Source organism: Monodon monoceros, unplaced genomic scaffold (assembly GCF_005190385.1).
Source record: "Monodon monoceros isolate NGI ecotype Baffin Bay Population unplaced genomic scaffold, NGI_Narwhal_1 Super_Scaffold_5, whole genome shotgun sequence".
Lineage (NCBI taxonomy): Eukaryota > Metazoa > Chordata > Mammalia > Artiodactyla > Monodontidae > Monodon > Monodon monoceros.
In genome coordinates, this window is record NW_021703782.1 from 30,431,153 (window position 1) to 30,450,166 (window position 19,014).

The 19,014-nt window shown below is 40.9% G+C and overlaps 1 pseudogene; it reads right to left on the reverse strand.

The window, feature by feature from the left end:
• Positions 1-1,429: 1,429 nt before the first annotated feature.
• Positions 1,430-17,133, reverse strand: LOC114884430 (annotated as a pseudogene).
• Between the last annotated feature and the right edge of the window lie 1,881 nt (positions 17,134-19,014).

Below are 19,014 nucleotides of genomic sequence, written 5' to 3' on the forward strand. Positions count from 1 at the left end.
TTGGATAATTTTTTCATGATGTGAAGGAAATTATTACAGAGTTGGATGCTGATCAGGGCATAGAGAGAGAGGTAGCATGATCTTTGGAAGCAGTAAATGAAAGCCATTTAGTTTGGTGGGAGACACAAGCTTGTTGGACTGTTGATTTTTTCCTTTAAGCTCGTAAAATTCTGCTTAAAAAAACTTTTTTTTTGTTGTAAAAAGTTACATGCTATTTGAAAAAAATGTAGAAACTATGAAAAAGCAAAAAGAACAAAATAAATATCATTCGTGATCTCATTATAGAGACACACAATTGACATTTTAGTTATATCCTTTTAGTCTTTTTCGATGAATATATATCATTTATGTATTTATACATGTACTAAATGCTTTTAAAAAATGGATCATATGGTTTAGTAACCTACCTTAAAACTTAACAGTCCATAAACACCTTTCCAATGTAATTTTAAACCACTGCCTAGTATTCTATTGTACAGGTGTTCTTTGGTTGATATTCCCAACATTATATCCCTCTTACAAACAACCCTGTGATGGGTGTTATAGCTTCATTTTTGTATTTATCCACAATTATTTCCTTAGGTTAAGTTTGGAATTCCAGTGTAAAATGAAATGTAAAGTTTAGGACTTTCAATTCCTAGTGCAGGATTATGAACCTGGAAGAAATTGTATCAATTGCCATTCCCAGCCGCAGTTTATAGGGTTCCCCACATTCTTCTCCAAAATGGGCTCCATGATTTCTTTTTAAATTGCCAATTTGATACATGAAAAATTATATATATTTACATTTTTTATTTCTTTGATTACTAAGGACATTATACTTAAAAAGACTCCAAATATTTGGGTTCTGTGTTTGTAAATTATCTGAATATGTCCTTTGACTATTATTTTTTCTATTGGGGTGCTCAACTTTTTCTCATTAATTTTTTTAAACTTTCAATTAGATTAAAACTTCAATTTTTTAAAAAAATTATTTATTTTTATCTTTGGCTGTGTTGGGTCTTCGTTTCTGTGCAAGGGCTTTCTCTAGTTGAGGCGAGCGGGGGCCACTCTTCATTGCAGTGCACGGGCCTCTCACTGTCGTGGTCTCTCTCGTTGTGGAGCACAGGCTCCAGATGCACAGGCTCAGTAGTTGTGGCTCACGGGCCCAGTTGCTCTGCGGCATGTGGGATCTTCCCAGACCAGGGCTCGAACCCATGTCCCCTGCATTGGCAGGCAGATTCTCAACCACTGCACCACCAGGGAAACCCTGAAACTTCAATTTAAAAAATAAAATAAAACAAAATAAAACAATTCTTCCCCCAAAACAGAGATCAGTAAAAATAAAGATGTTATTATCCCACTCAAAAAAAAAAAAAAAAAAAGGACAGCCAGATATCTACTGTTACAAAAATGAGATTAGATGGAAAACATTAACAAACTGTTTAAGCTATTTTCTTAAGAGAGACTTCTTCCACACCTAGAGATCTTGAATAGCCTCCTGGTCAGTCATCCAGAAGAAATTCTTCATATAATTGATGAACTTGGCTTCCACTTTGGGAAGAGAACCACCCTTTTCTATAATTGCTTGCATTCTTGCTTTAATGTCTTCTATAGAACTAGCTCCTTTTGGTGTTTTAGGAGTTTTTCTACGTTTTTTGGATTCTTGACCTTTTAATCTTGATGTTGATGTTTTTGAGTCTTTGTCATTCTGGTTTGGTTTTTGTGCATTTTTGGCTGGAGTATCTCATATGGATTCCTTTACTGGAGATTTTTCTTCAGCTTCCTCATTATCTTCATCATCACCATCATCCAGTTCACAGCAAGTTTGACTTTTTTCTGTGGAAGCTCGCCACCACTTCCAAGGGCAGATCACTTTCCAGATATACTTAGGAGTTTCAGCTCCTCTTTGTATTCTGACTCTGCATCTTCCCTCACACCAACCAAGTGCTGTCCACTAATATGCATGGGCCCTGAACCACCCTTCAACTCTAAGCTACAGTTGGTGTTATTTCAAATCCCCCAAGGGAAACCATTGGGTATACAGATATTTTCATATTTGCCAGTGTTCCTAGAATAGGACTGCCTGTGTAATTCATTACTACTGTGCAGTTCATCCTTTGTATCAGCCCTTAAACTGACTGTTCTTAAAGATAACTGGAGCTCATCTTCCATTATTCCATCTTCCATTATTATCTATTTTAAAATGACAATTTTTGTCAGCCCTTGGTTTACAACTGAAAAGATAGTTCTGGGGCCTCAGGGGCTCATGTTCGTGTCCATCAAATTGTCAATGGGATGGTGACTAGTACTTGGGTAAGAGATAAAGTGGATGGAGATACATGACTACTCTTCTAGGGAACAGCTGTGCAGGAGGGAATCACTTTCGGGTTTTTACTGATTTCTTTTTTTTCAGAAGTGGTGGCTGAGCACACATGCATTTATTCATCCATTTATCAAATACTGATGGAGCATTATTATGGGTTAAATTGTGTTCCCCAAAGAGATGTTCATGTCTGAACCCCTAGTACCTGTGAATGTGACCAATTTAGAAATAAGGTCTTTGCAGGCACAATCAAGTTAAGATGAGGTCATTAGGATGAGCCATAGTCCACTATGAGCAGTGCCCATATAAGAAGAGGAAAATTAGGACATGCATACAGACACAGAGGGAATATGGTCTACTGAAGACAGAGGCAGAGACTGGAGTTCTGCTCCCACAAGCCACAGAATGGCAGTGGCTACCAGAAAGTAGAAGAGGAATGGAAGGGTCATCTCCTAGAGGTTTCAGAAGGTACCTGGTCCTGTCAATACCTTGAATTTTGTTTTTGTTTTTTTAAATTTAATTAATTAATTTATTTTTATACAGTAGGTTCTTATTAGTTATCTATTTTATATGTATTAGTGTATATATGTCAGTCCCAATCTCCCAATGCATCCCCCCCCAACCCCCCTCCAGGTTCTTACTGACTTTTTAATTACTTTGTGTACATTAAGTACACTCACTCTTTATCTGTTTTCTTTGTTGTCAACATTTTTTTCTCTGTTTGTTTTAGGCTTTCAACTTTGTTGATGTACTTTTCTATGTTAGTAATTTTTGTTGCTGTTACTTTTTTTTCATTTATTTGTTTGATTGCTTTCAGATTATAGACAGCTAAATCTATTACCGTTATGATTTCTGTTATTAGTATCATACTTAGAAAGGCCACCCCCATCCTTAGATTATACAATACTTCTCTACATTTTCTTCTAGTCCTTTGTCATTTCACTTTAAATCTGAAAAGTCTTATTTCAGGAAACAATTTCAGAATATTACAATCTAAGTTTGTATACAGCCATTAGGATGGTTATTGACCAACACTGTTATATTTTTACTGTGAATACATTTGTGTGCATTAGGTCTATACCTGCTAAATGCTGTTATCCACACCTGGGCCTGGGGCCCCACTGTGAACATCACCTTTTCATTGCTTGAAAGTCAGGATAGGCCTTGGGATCCACATATACTAAGTAAGAGGGCCATCACTGTAATGTTGGTTGGCAAACTCAAATCCCTTTATTTTGGCTTCTCAAACACTTAAAATTATGGTCATGTTGTGTTTTCCTTGAGATCTGTAAGAATAGCTGTTATATTTCAGTCATTGGTCAGAGTCCATGGGTTGTGAGACAAGCTCTCCTGGAGGATGGTGAAGAGGAGGGAGTGGCCAGCCTTCTCAGGATTCCACGATTCAGCGTCCACACGAAGACGCTCCTAGCTGGGTGGATTGCAGCGCTGCAGGCACCTCTGAACACAAACAGCATCATTCCATGCAACCCAGTTCTGAATGCCTCCAGCTGCAGAATGGATTGTTTCCTACTTTAGAATTAAACTTTGTCTTTTCCTTCTTTTTCTTTTGCAGAACTTCAGATGTGAGAACACATGTCAGTTGTTGGATCAGAGGCCTCTTCCTACAGCACAAAAATGCATGCACTATACCAGATTTGCAAATATACAAAAGATGGCACATCTCGTTATTTCTGTTTTTGAGGTTCCTAAGCTCAAGTCTAGTAAAATGCTGATTGCCAGTAGACAGGGGCGTTTTGCAGGTAGGTGACCCAGGCGAGGTGAAATAAGTGGGAAGAGAGAGGCATGAGGAATTCCACAGATTTGGGAAATGCTTCCATTAATATTTTGTATTTGTGTTTTAAATTTTGGGAGTGACTCACAGGCACTGAGGAAAACTAACTGATTAAATTAACCTTGCCAGTAATGAGGTTGCCTGGCCTCTGTGTTAGCAGACACTCAGCTCATGGGCTGGTATTTAATTGGCTGCTTGGCGGCTGGTGAAAACAATGGGGGTTGAGTCCCACTTTAACAAGTGTTACAGTACATCAACCTTGTCATATTATATCCAGACGTTATTAAAATTAGGAAGTGATACACCGAATTGTTTGTTTTCCTTATCCACACAAAACAGATGTTCAGGACTCACTTTACTTAGATACAGTAAATTAGGGGCGGATGGGGTGGGTGAAGTAAATACTTTGTCTGTTCTAGAAGGATAAATGTTGTAGCCATTGTCCTGCTCTGGCTGTATTTGAAAACAACGAGTGATATTTTTAATACAATTTGATATTCTTCAAATGCCTAGTTGGAGGTCAGGAGTTATAAAATCAGCTTCTTGAGTAGTGAGAAAGTGCTATGGACAGAATCGTGTCCCCCCCCCGCCCCTCCAAATTCATGTGTTGAAGTCCTAACCCCTATGTGATTGTATTTGGAAATAGGGCTTTTAGCAGGTAATCAATGTTAAATGAGGTTGGATCCTTATCTGATAGAATTAGTGGCGTTACAAGAAGAGGGAAGATCTCTCTCTCTTTCTCTCTCCCCCTCTCTCCACATGCACACACAGAGGCAAGACCATAGAAGACAACCAACTGCAACTCAAGGAGAGAGCTCTCACCAGACACCAATTCTGTTGGCACCTTGATCTTGGAATTCTAGACTCCAGAACTGTGAGCAAATAATTTTCTGTTGTTTAAGCCACCTGGTCTATGATATTTTGTTATGACAGCACAAGCAGACAGAAAGAAAGGAGATATTGCTCCTAAGGAGACCTGTGGAAACTAAAGACTGAAAGCAGCGAGCGCTTCTTTGTGAATGACCCTTAACAACCGTACTCGCGAACCTAGTATGATCTAGTGGGGAGAGGACCTGGCTAGAAATATGAGTCTGGGTTTACCTCTCAGCATTGCATCTTTCTGGGTCTCAGATTTCCTCACCTGTAGGAGAGGTCATTGGGTTAACTTTTCTTTAGGTCCATTCTAGCATGTTGAAAAGTCCAAGGGGTGTTGTATTTTAATTATTGGAATATTCTGGTAGGCCTCAGATGATTTAGTTTTCTCTCATGAATGGATCCTTGAAGTTTTTTCAAGTGAGGGATACTAGCCAATGGGAAGATATTGTTTCACTCCTCATCCTCAAACTCAAAGTTCATTTTGGGATGGGAAATGGCAAGATTGGGAAAGATCCTCCCACCTCCACACCTCTGAATTAGGATTCTTCTCAATCAATACAGATGATCAGATAGCGAAATTTTTGGATATCAACCTCTGTGACTTGTGGCAGCTGGGTAATCAAAACACAACTCTATCTGCATCTCTACCATCCCTTTAAAATTTTTTCAGTGGGGGTCTCCAATAATTAAAACCGTGACCATCCTTTCTTCAGAATGAGAAATTGAACACTTTGCAAAACTAGTTAATGCCAATAAAATTTCAACAAACTGAAAATGCTCTAATACATCACACACACAAATTTACACAAATCACTTATCACATAGTTTTTTGTTTTTTTTTTAAGCACCTTGTGGGCAAACGTGGACACTTTCAACAATATCCGTGAGTTACCAGGTTGTTGTTGGTGAGGATTTGGGGCTAGTTCCAGGTGCACTGGGAGCTGTCTTACATGGGGTGTATGTCACAACTGCAGAGGCCACATCCTCCACGGAGACTGGGGGCCTCAAACACAGATTTGCACACAAGATGTCCTGACCTCCTACCCAAAGGTCAGTACATCTCTCCCAGCCACACTTAGCTTTGTGTGAAAGCTTCTGGAGGTCATATGATAAGCAGCTGGTGCCTGTGAGTAGAACCTGTAATTTACTTCTGAGGGTAGTCTGAGGTCTTCTTGTTTCCCAAGACACCATTGAATGGGGTCAGGGAAAGACAGTTCCGTGAGGGGCTTAAGAGAATGTCATATGAAAGAGAGGGAAGCCAACAGAGAAGATATGGAGTTTCAGAAAAGCTGGCTAGTGCTCAAGGTGTGGCCCTTGAGAGAATTATCTTCTTTGATCAGGGGTGAAAAAGCACATACCTCTGTGGTGTCTAAATATGGTAAGGAGAGTTTGGGGAATGAGAAGTCCAACTAAATGAGCTAATGTGGATATAAGCCTTGCAATGCATAAATGGAGTTCACATACATGATCTCATTGATTCTTGGCACAATTCTGCATGGGGTTCCATCTTTATTTACCAACTGGGTTCCATGTTCTGGTTGCCATGGGAAAAATGTGATTCAGAGAGACTAAATTACCATCTGTGTCACAAGACTCATATGCGGCAGATTGGAGGCTTAAATCCATGGCTTCTGACCCCCAAGATTTGGCTCTTGGAAGGAATAGAATAAAATGGTGTTCAGCTGGTTTGGGTAGAGGTGGAGGGAAATGTTACATGTTATTCACCCTGTTTGCTCTCTGCTCCATCCTGATTACCTTTTGTCACTAGACAAAGATCCTTTTCCAGATTCTAGGCTAAAAGATGTCCCCACCTCACAAGCACCTGTTTGTTCTCTCACTCCCACAAAACACAGTCTGTCTCCACTGCTGATTCCTTTGGTTGAATCACATGATTTAGGTGTGAACGTGGGAACAGATAAATCCTTGTGACCCAATGACTGAGAGAACCATTAAGAAAGGAAGAGCACCTTCCCCTTGAGGAAAGACTTGACCTTTTCAAACTGAGACCCTCTAGATCAAGGCATGTTTTCTGCTGGTTCTTTTCCTTCTTTTCAATTTTATCCATTTACCATTTTTCTAAGTCATATGATGAGGGGGGTGTGAACTGTGAGAGCAAGTTCCCATGCAGCCTCTTTGTCAGTTGGTGGCTTGATTCAGTGATCCACAACCCATGTTTGGGTAGTGCCTGTTAGGGATGTCTCAGATGGAAGATTATTTGGAATAAAGGACTCACACACCTTCTCTCTCCAATTTGATGATATTCCCAACACAGGCTGTAAGTCTGGATTAAGTTCTAGTCAGGGCCACCATCTCATAGCTTGGCCTCAGCAGTTCAGACTGTGTGCCCACTCCACACCACTGCCTAACCCAGTCCACCCAGGCCTCAGAGGAAGCAGATCCTGAAATAAATACCATGAGTGAGATGATAAAGATTGGTGATTCATCAAATATTTATGGCCCAGTAAAGCTCAATATATTTTTGATATTATCTCAATCATATTATTATATAGTTCCACTTTGTTTAGATAATATAATGTTACTCACCAGTTATTTAGGGCCTGGCTGATTGAATGGGCTATTTGCCTTTCTTCCATTCAATCCTTGTTCAACAAATATTTATTAAGAACCTACTAGATGCTGGGAATAGTGTCAGGCATGGAGAATGCTATGCGAAGACAAAACAAAAAATCAGAGAACCTGCTCTCAAGGACTTACCATTAAAGAACTAATGCCACTAAGGATGCATAATTACAACTAGAGATTCTGAAAAAGGGAAGCTGGTTGTGTGGCAGTGTTAAAACAAAGGATCTTGTACTCCTGAGCTGAGTCATGGAAGAGTTCTCTGAGATTGAGAAGCCAGGACTGTGTTCTGAATGAAGAGGAACTTGCCAGGAGTCAAGTAGCAAAGGGTAGAGGCGAAAAAGAACTTTCTGGCCAGAGGAAAGTCTGTGCAAAGACCTCATAGAGGAGGGAGTAGGGTGCTTTCTTACAAATGAAGGTCTGGGAAGCTGAAACTCAGAGGAAAGCTAGCACAAGCTGAGGCTGGAGAGAAGAGCTGGGGTAAATCCCAAATGGCTTTTTAGGCCATATTAAATATTTGGATCATGATCACAGGACATATGGAAAGCCACTGAAGCCTTTCAAGCAGGGGTGTGTGTGTATGTGTGTGTGTGAATGAATGATTAGATTTGTATTTTGAAAAGGAAAGTGAGTACAGTGAGGACCTAACATTGAAAGGAGACAAGCAAGGAGGCTGTCATAGGCACTCTGATGAGGGACAGTGGTATCTGGAAAGATGGTGATTGTGGTTGGACATTTAGGCAGTGATGGGTTGGATATGGACATGAAGGAGGGAACAGTGTCAGGAATAACTCCTAGATTTCTGGCCTATGTGTTCAGGAGGATGGAAGTGTTATTTACTGTGCTAAAGATACTGGAAAAGGGGCCAGGTGAGAGGGGGTTTCATGAGTTCAGTCCCTGTCTTTATATTAGTGATCAGCTACAAAGAGCAGAAGGACTCACTGGAATGGCTGAATCAGTTAGGGGTGTGTGTGATTTGCAGGACAGGGAGTCCACGGCTATACAATCTAGGACTTATAAAGCAGCTCAACAATTCAGGGATAGTAGAGTACTTTTCAGCTTTCCGGTCTACCTACTGTGGTGTGTAACCCTTTACCCTTTTGCTTATCTCCTTATGGTTCAAGATGACTGCTGTGATCCTCCCCTTGTACCTGCTTTACAACTATAAAATTGGATGAAGGTCCAAGAGGTGAAGGGCTGTATCCTAGTAAAAATTTTCCCCTTTATTTGGGAAGTGACCTCTATCCAGGAACTTTTCCTACATCATATTGGTATGAGCTAAGTTTCATGGCCACCCCTAGCTAAATGGAGGCTTGGAAATCCAGTATTTTAGTTTTCTAGCCTCTGTGGGTAGACGAAGACCAAGGAGAGGGACATGTGAATAGCTTTTAGGACTTGCATATGTGGTGTGGAGTTTGGGTGCTTTATGTCATCCAAGTAGAGATTTCAAGAAGAGAGGAGGTATATTGTCCCAGAGCTATTCTTCCTCCTCCTCTTTTTCCTCCTAAAGGGAAGTAGGTGATTTGGTGACAGTTTTAAAATATGGCAGTTAAGGCATGTATCCCATCTCCTCAAAATAAAAGGAAAGCAGAAAAGCTCTGCAAGAAATTTGATCAGCCAAAAGGATGATTCCTTAATATTAACTACTATTATTGGAAGTAGGTGGCTAAAACGACCTTAAAATATGGACCCAATAATTCTGTGTGGGTCATGCTTGAAAATGACATCTTGCATCAACCTAGCCAGTCTCTTTGGTGGTGCATGAGTCTGTAGCATTAGCTTTTAATAACCTGGTCACTCTGGGCCACAGTATAAACTTTAATGTACCTTTTATAATGACAGTAATAACCTTCCTGCTTCATGGGCCGAATATCATTCTTCCGCATACATTTTTTCCTTGAAAGGAGATGATGAGAGCAAGGGTAATGTCATTTCATAGGGGATTGTCACTGAGGAGGTGACAACTGGGCAGAGTCCTGAAGGAAGTGAGGGAAGATGCCGTGAGGACCTGTAGGGAAAGGAATTCAGGCAGAGGTAGAAGCAGGCCTAAGGGCCCAAGCTGGGTTAAGGAGTTTGTTACTGCATAGTGAGGGTCTGTAGGGGAGTATCCCAGGAGGGAAATGGAATATTAACATCAGTCTCTTCCATTTTAAAAGTTTTAAGTGAACTATGAAAATGATACACAGGGAAAGTATAATATGGGACTTTCTATTTCCACTGCTATTTTGAACACAGTTCCTTGCAAACCATCTTTCCTCATTGAACTGGTTTCTAGAATTGCACCCGTATCAGTCAGGATAAACTGGGTGTACGTAACAGAAATCTTGACAAATATTTATCTTACATAAATGAAGTCTGGAAGTAGGAAGTTCTAGGGTTGGTTTAGCAATGCAACAACCTTTCTCTCATGGGGTTAAGGTGACTACAATAACTCCAGGCATTCCCCCAGTGGTGCCTGTTTCCTTCCCAAACAGGAAAGAAGGTGAAGGCCAAAAAAGAAGCTCTTTACCTTTCCAGCTCTCTGTGTATCCATGAGGAAAAGAGCTCCTCAGCACATTTCTGCTTATGCCTCATGGGCACTCAGTCAACTGCTCTCCCTTAAAGATAATCAGCAAATGGGAATGGAGCAATCATGCTTGACTTGCACTGAGCTTGGCTCATCCTCAGGGGCCAAGGGAGGGGTTTAGCTACTCTGAACTTGTTGTGGCCAAACCAAGTTGATTTATATTGACTATGGAGGGAGGAACAATTGCTGTAGTGTAGGTAACCCGCAGTGTCTGTCACACCAGCACGTCCATGAATCCTTTCAAGTTTAGTCACAGAAGAGTTGACTATTTTCCTCTCTTTATTCTGTCTGGATGTGGACCCTCACTGATGCATTTTCTGACCAATCTAGAGGGTGGACTCACCTTGTCCTAATTTGGGTTACCTCCAGAAGCTGACCTGAAGCAAAGATTCAAGTGCAAAGAACTTCTTTGGGAGATGCAGGGAACACTGACAAGGATGTGGAAAGTGATAAAGGGATGGGAAGGCAGTCAAAAAAGGGTGAATTTGTACATAGTTGTCAAGGTGAGCAATTGGAGCTCAATCTTGGGGAAACTGGGAAATAGAAAGTACATGCCTCGGAATGATTCCACTTGAGAGATGAAGGAGCTGAGGAATTTATCCTCCAACTCCCACTGGTCATTGGTTGAAGGCTGCTCCTGAGATGTGCTGATTCGTCTTCTATGGCTCTGGAAAAAGCTCTCAAGTCCAGAAATGCAGATAATTGCTGGTGGAGGTCATCCAAAACACAAAGAGACAGTAGGGTCTAAGGCAGCGGTCCTCAACCTTTTTGACACCAGGGACTGGTTTTGTGGAAGACAGTTTTTCCACAGACAGGGCGGAGGATGGTTCAGGCGGTAATGTGAGCGATGGGGAGCGATGCCCGCCACTCACCTCCTTCTGTTCGGCCCGGTTCTTAACAGGCTGCGGACCAGTACTGGTCCTCGGCCCTGGAGTTGGGGACCCCTGGTCTAAGGGACATGGGAGGGGCTCTCACAGCACTTGCTACACACCCTACCTCTAACGGTCATGAGCCTTTTCCTTGATATGCACTAAAATGCTTTGGTGGAATGCTTCTAACTTATGTCTGTAACTTTATCAGTGTTCACCAGAAATTGTAGGCTCCTCAAAATAAGGGTGGACCAGACTTGTGTAATTTTATCGACACAGCATCCTGCACAGTACTGTGTATAAGTAACTACTCTCTTACATGTATTTTGTTGGTGTCATTGTTGAGGATTAGAATGACTTCGTATACATCACAACATTTGGGCCAGTAGTTATCATCATGACTAGTTTATATGTTGATACAACTTTTCCAGTCAGGCAAATAAGTCAAGTGATAAAGTCCTTAAGGAGCATAACTTATGTAATATGGGGTGAACCTACACCACACCAAGGAAATGGAGACCAGATGGATCCATATTAATTCGATTATGGTAGTCAGCCCAGTGAAAAATTTCAGTACTCCAAATTCCAGAACCATAATCGCATTTTACACCTAGAGATTTCCTTGTGTCTCCTTTGAATTCAAACAAAAAGAACCATAACAATTTTTAAAGTCTACATGGAGCATAAGCTGTTTTTATAAATGTGGAATAATTCATTGAGGATATAAGTAATGTTGAAGAGGCATCCCAAAGAAATCTTGCTTTTGATGTAATCTAGTCAAATGGATTTCTTTTTCTTCCCGCTCTCCCCCACCTTCCCTAGTTCATTTTTGCCCAAGTGAGTTTCCATATGTTTCATCTAAATGAGTCACATTCAGAGAAATCATTCAAATTATCTGTGGGCACAGATACTCTTCTTTCATTTGTGGCTTGAAGGTGGGTGGTTATAAGGGGTGGAAATGATGGTGGGCTTTTCTCCAAACCCCAAATCTTTGGCTTGCTGTGATTCTCTGAGCTCTCTGCATCTCCAACTTTATTCTATACCAGAGGGAAATAGCCAAGGTAAATTGCAAAGATTATTCAATTTCAGTCCACTTTAAGTGCCCTCATAGGGAGACTGCACTCATGACTTCTCAGGGGATAGGCGATGCATCTTGCCACGAATAAAGTGCTGGCTGAGAGGTTTTAAATCACATTTGTAGCTTGGGAGACTAATATTAGAGGCAGTCCTCTTCCTAAAAAGTAATGCCATCTGTGTCCTGACTGTACAGAGCACAAAGAGGTGGGGTGGGGGCCACCAGAGCTAACTTGTTTAAAGAATGATAGAACCATTCAAAGGGTGTCTTTCAAGGGACATAAACGCCTTACCCAGGTTAATAAAGACTGTCATTGCATTTCACACTTTTAGCCTCAGGGATGCAATTGTTCTCTGGGTCTCCCTAAGTCACCTTATAATATACATAAATCTGAATACAAATGAAGCAATGCATTTGATCTATGCTTGAAAAAGAAATCTCTGTTGACTGTATTTATTTAATATTTTGTTTGATTTTCACCCTTCTCATCAAAGGTCATCTTTATGAGTGACCATATATAGAGCACTCACATCTGAATGGCCTAGGTACGGAATTATTCTTGACTTTTCCCCCCATTTGGTTGATATTTTCAAATGAATGGGTACATCGAATGTTTTGTAGATTTCATTGTTATTTGGGTTCCATAATCTCTATGGTCTCTTGGAAAATACTCGGTTCAATCCCACACACCCTTGCTGAGTGCAGACTGTGCCTGACACTGGGGTAGTAAGCCAGCCAGCCCGTCTGGAATCCTGCACTGCTGCCAGCCTCTCATGTAGACCACCCACAGCCTATTCTCACAGATACTTGGCTCTGTCCCAGGAAAGACAGAGAGGAGCAGGGAAGGAAGGGAGGAAAGAAAGAAGGTAGGAAGGAATCAGGGCTCTAAAAATTTCAGATTGTTCCAAGCAGAGATCATCATGTGTGTGATAGGAATGCAGTTGAGCTGGAGGCAAGCATCTTGTCTTTCCCTTTTGCATCTGTGAACATTACTCTGTTGGACACATTCCACATTGTGGGCAGTGTGATATACCCGGACTCCTTCAACGTCAGCTCTTTAAATGTTTCTGAAATCGGTGAATCTGAAATCCTTCCATGCAGTTGAGGTGGCTCATGTCCAACCCTGGCTGTTCCCTTTCTGCTTCAACAGCCAACCTTGGCTTGGGTGGAAATCTGTGTTGCTCTCCCTTCCTTTTCACTCACTCCCCTTGCTGGCTGAGCAGAATTCCTGCAGCAACCATCCAGCTAGCCCTGTTAGATTGACTTATTTCAAAGACCAAGGTGTGTGGAGCTGATTGTAACCTGCACAAACAGAGTTTGGAAATAAGCTGGGGTTAATGTGTCTCTTAGATTGCCCTTATTAATTTTTTAATGTATTTATTATTTAGGCTCTACCTATTTCTAAAGCACCTTTGAGATGACCAACAATAAAAGAAGGAAAAGTAAATAGACTCATATAACAAGGATAAAAATGAAAACTTATATATAAAATGATAAACCTAGGCTAAAAATAGTTACTATTATTATAACACTAATTTTTGTAATGGGTTCCTAGGTAATCAAAAATTTAAAATGTAGTGAGGGACTAAACTTTAATTACCTGATGATAAAAAGGATACATACTAATTCACCAGGAGGTGAGTTTTCTCCTTAGATCACTAACTCTTAATTGAAATTTATTACATGGATCCTTGAACACAGGAAGGGACTAACAACATTTTTAATGGTGATATTTTTCAAGTTGCAGAAATATTCTTAATGTGTCTGTCTCTCATAGAGTGAAGAAAATGGATCGGTCCGTATAGGAGAATGAGAATCCTTTTTAGTTTTTCAGTTTTACTTCATCTGAGCTGTATCTTATCCATGCCAGAAACGTGGACATGAGCTTTTTTGGTAGGAAGCATGACAGTTGGCCCACTCTGTCTTGTGCCAACGTGGTTTACATTCCAGGCTCTTAAAGAGTTCACCACATGCGTTCCCTGCAAGGGTATCTTGCCATGCTTACATAGTTACTTGGTTACACAGTAAAGCCTTCATTAGGAATTCTTTTTTATTTCCTAAAGGAAATTCTCCTTTATTTTTTCCTTTTTAATTTTTTTCTCTTTATTGAGATATAATTAACGTATAACATTGTATGAGTTTAAGGTGTAGAACATGATGATTTGATATACCTATATATTGGGAAATGATTACCACAATAAGGTTAGTTAACACCTCCATTACCTCACATAATTACCTTTTATTTTTTTTTTGGTGGTGAGAACATTTAAGATCTACTCTTTTAGCATCTTTCAAGTATATAAGACAGTATTGTTAACTATAGTCACCAGTTAGCTTTTAACTGGATGTTTGTACTCTTTGATTTACATCCTCCCATATTCCTTACCCCCCAGCCCTTGACAATCACCACTTTACTCATGTTTCCATGAGTTTGGCATCTTTAGATTCCACCCGTAAATGAAATCATACAGTATTTGTCTTTCTCTGTCTGACTTATTTCACTCAGCATAATGCCCTCAAGTCCATCCAAATGGACAGCATCCAGTGTTGTCACAAATGGCAAGATTTCCTTCTTTTCTGTGGCTGAATATTAATCTTTTGAACATGCATGCCACATTGATGAACACTTAGGTTGTTTCCATGTCTTGGCTATTGTGAATAACACTGCAATGAACATGGGAGTGGGGGTATTTCTCTGAGGTAGTGATTTCAATTAGAGATTCTTGAAATTGCCTCCTTTGGCTCACCCTCAGAGGTCGTTGGAGTAAGAATTGGTGGCCCCTTTAGTGTTTAGATCTGTTCCTAAAAGTCTCATTATTTTCACGGAAAACTCCAGGCCTGCTTAACGTCTTTTGCATCCTGCTAAGAGCACGGTACTCTGTTACCTGAGGGGTCACCTCTGATGTGTGCCAATACTGTGTTGGTGCTCCAGTCTCTCGGGAGATGACTACCAAGCTTTTGGACTGATCCTCAGAATTAGGTATCACTTCATTTCAGCAGTCAGTGCCACAACTAATTTTGGTTATCTTTAGTATTTGACACAAATGTTCTTCATCATGAATAGAGTATTTAACTTCTAAATTTCTGCCTAGTGCATTGACATCACAAATGAGTAATACTGCATGTCCCAACTTCAAAGGGTGACAAATAGTTTGATGAAAGCAGCAAATCAAGTCTGGCTCAGAGCCATTTATGCAGCAGACGTAGATCCCAGATGTCAAATGTCAAATATCATTTAAGAACAGCAGAACACTAAAGGGGCAGAACATTTTACCAGGGTAGGTGATACTGAGCCAGTCAGCAGAGCACACAAGAAGGAAATGATATCAGGGATAAAAACACATGAAAAACGTTTAATAACCCTCAGAACATATGGAAATTAATGATATTCAGAGCTTGCAGAATACCAAGATTTTTCAGCTTAAAATAATCTTCCTGCCGATGCGCAGTTACTGGAGGGCTCCCAAAACGCCACAGAGAAAATTAGATGCAAGCAAAAGAAAGCAAATCTTTGAGATTCAGGGAAGGGTTAGAAATAAAGCAGAATTATTTTTGACTAGTTGAAGAGACAGTGATACGGAGACAGCACCAGATTGAGACTTGGGTCCATGCCCATTTTCTCCTTGCCCATTCTAATTGGTCTTGGACAAGATTCTTGTCCTTAATTTCTTTATTTGTAAGGTGGAGTTTTGTTTTATTAACATTTAAGGTCCTTTACGTCTTTAAAGCTGTATAATCTATGCATATGACAAAGACCCAGTAGCCAGAATAACTTCTATCTGTACTAAATCTGTACTGAAGTAGATAAAGTTTTCCCCCGACCACCCAGTGCTTGGAAATCTGATAAAATTTGTAGCAGAAGGAAGGGCTGCTCCACTTCCAAGCTCAACTACCACTATATCATGCTGCCCCAGGAATAGAGCATGGTGTGGGGAAAAGACGGGTGAAGAAAACGGAGCGCTAGTCCAACGGAAGCGTGTATGTAACCACATTATCCATTCATTCTCAGCTATTGGTGCTTGAAATGGGGATTAAATTGAGTAAAAGGGTCTGTGCAACCCTAAATCCCAGGAGTGAGGTTTCTCCAATGACAGAGTTCTCCAGCTTAAAAAAAAAGATGTCCCCAAGGGCTGGGTGAATGCCCTCAATGGAGACATATCTGAATCTCTTACGCTCATTTAGTATAATTGAATCAGAGCTTCAAAATCCTTGAACTCTGTCTTCCATTTAACCCCAGCACCTTATTGGCAAGCAGGATACCTTCTAGAGAGTGGACCAAACCAGAAAGCTTTTAACTGACTCTGGATTCAAGAGTGACAGACTTTCAAAGAGCTCTGAGGCCTGCAAAGATCACAAGAGTGTGGGGAGGTCAACAGCAGATTTTTGAATTATTAACACATGTTTAACAATTAAAGAAAGACATATCACTAGGCTATCAAGGCAATTTATTATTTAGTTGTACAAGGTAAAGAGTGGAAAAAAAGATTAAGTACAGTGAATATGACTCTTAGGCTGTGAAGGCAGATATGCATGAAATGCCTGTCAAAAACTTTACTTATTTGAAATCAAATCACATCTGATTCCACACCTCCATTCCACAGGGCTGGTGCAAAGTTTAATTTCAGGTGAGATTATTAGCATTCTTTTCCCACCTATTTCCAGAGTCATGCCTAAGTCCTTATTGAGAAAGGGTAGGTCTTATATAGAGCTGTTGGTCAGACTCCATCACTACATAGTGGGTCTGGCTTCCAGGGGCTTTGCACGAATTCTGAGATATGCTTGGGGACAGGACAGATCTTGTTCAAGGCTTGGACTTCTTAGGTGTACCCCTCCCTTCCACCATCTCTCAAGGGAATTGGGGGAGCCAGCTGTGGGTGGATACACAGCAGCCCTCCAGTCAAATCAGGGCCATCTCTTTTCTTCTCTGCTGCACTTTTTTTTCCTGCAGAAGCATTAAGTTCTCTCCAATTCCCTTTGGAATACCTGCATACCTGCCACCTTCCCCTCTGAACTGCTTACCTCAATCTCCTCAAAACTCAGGCTTTCGTAAGAGGATGAAAGAGAGGCCATCTTCCAGAAGCTTTTTTTTTTGCCTAGCAATACAAATTTCTCTAGATTCAGGAAGCACAAATACCCAGCTACCTGCATGGAATTGGAAGTGGGAGATGGATGTGAAGGAAAAGACATTATAAGGACAAGCCCAAAATAGTGCATCAACAAGTCATCCCATACCCTTCCACTCCTCCTACCCCCATAAATCTTTGTGTTCTTTTAGCTCAGGGGCTCTTTCCTAAGTAACTCTCCCACACAAAGCTTCAGGGTGTGATACTTCCTCAGACTCTTCAAGGGTCAGGTATGTGGGACTAGGTTCAAGGCAGCATTTTTGCCTTTTGACATGAGGAGGCAGCTCTGTGTAACAATTAAGAGCAGATGTATTGATAGGGTATCAGGACGACCAGTGATTCATAAGTACAACAGCATGAGAAGAAGGAAGACTACAGTTCCAATGTCCCTGATGAGGATGACTCTTCATAAAAGAGTTTGTAACTAGCACTCAGGATGAATTGATGTAGAACATTGCAGCGCCATGGCGGCCATCTGGGAAGTGACCGAGGACTCCCTGGCTGCTTGTGTAACTGAGAGGCTTGAGGTTATGACAATTAAGTACAAGATAAACTGCCTACCTGAATCCCTAAGCTAGGAATGACCTCCTCTCTTTTTACTCCTCTAATGAAATTCCCTCTGACTTCAAGGGTTTTTTTTTTATTTAATTTGAGCCGTTAGTAAAATAGCAATTAAATAATTCTTATATTTGTTTATATAAGGTTTGTCCTCCTTGCTAGCTCCATGAGCACAAGGACCAGTATTTGACTTGTTCTTCTGTGTATTTCCAGCACTTAGCACAGTGCTTGGGGCACAGTAGGTGCTCAATAAATAGTTTGGTTGAATGAATGAATGATCAAGGTAAAGGGCATTTGTATTCTAAAGATGTCCGTAGCCATTTCGCCCAGAGAGCAATCTCTTTCTTCCTTTGAGTGCCCAGAGCACTAATTACTTGCGTGACTGAGTTGTCACAGAACATAAAAAGCCTTGTATCACACATTTGCCCAGCACAAGTACCTGCAAGCCCCCAATGGCACTTTGTAAGGTCGTAGAGGGCAGAGTCGATGACTCACAATGCTCTGATTTTCTCTGGCAGTAGCACTGAGCTTTGAGCTCAGTGGGAACCTGATATATAGTATTTACAGATAATTGTTCTGTTTAGAAGTAAATATTTGGCACTCAGCCTTTTCTTGCAAACGGTGCTGTTCATATAATGAAAATCCTTTTGCTGGAAATCAGTTGTAGATCCTTCTGCTACAAAACAATATATGCATTTCTGGAAAAAAATGCATTTTGTGTATTAAACATAAGAGGGTTTATGGAGAAATTAGGATTGGGAGTAGGCAGTTCAAAACGTTTGCAACTCTGTAACCACAGGCCTCATGAAAACACGAATTGCTACCTTGAGGGAGAGTTTAGCAGGGGTGGTGGTAGCTGGAGAAGGCCTCATGGATACTAAAATGCATGTAACCGGTAGGGCGCAGATGGCTGGTCTGGGGGTACTGAGACCATGCATTTGGAAGTGAGCCCTGAGTGCACCTGTCACCAGCAGAGGGCGCTGTGGGGCTTGGGTGGTGGGAGGTGAGCCCTCACTGCAGGCACGCATCTTAAATTTACTTAAAATTGAGCTTAAAGGGCTCTGCTTACACAGCAGCCAAACTTCAGGCTCTTTCCTTTGGTGCTACAGGTTCTTTCTGTTCTGTCTCCCATTCCCAAGAAAACTCACCTGTGAACCGACAAAACTCACTCATTATATAGACATCATTCCCTTATTTAACAACCATGTGTGAGCTACTTGTTGTTCAGGATAGACTGTACTTGTGTTTGATTTCCATCTGCTTCTGATGT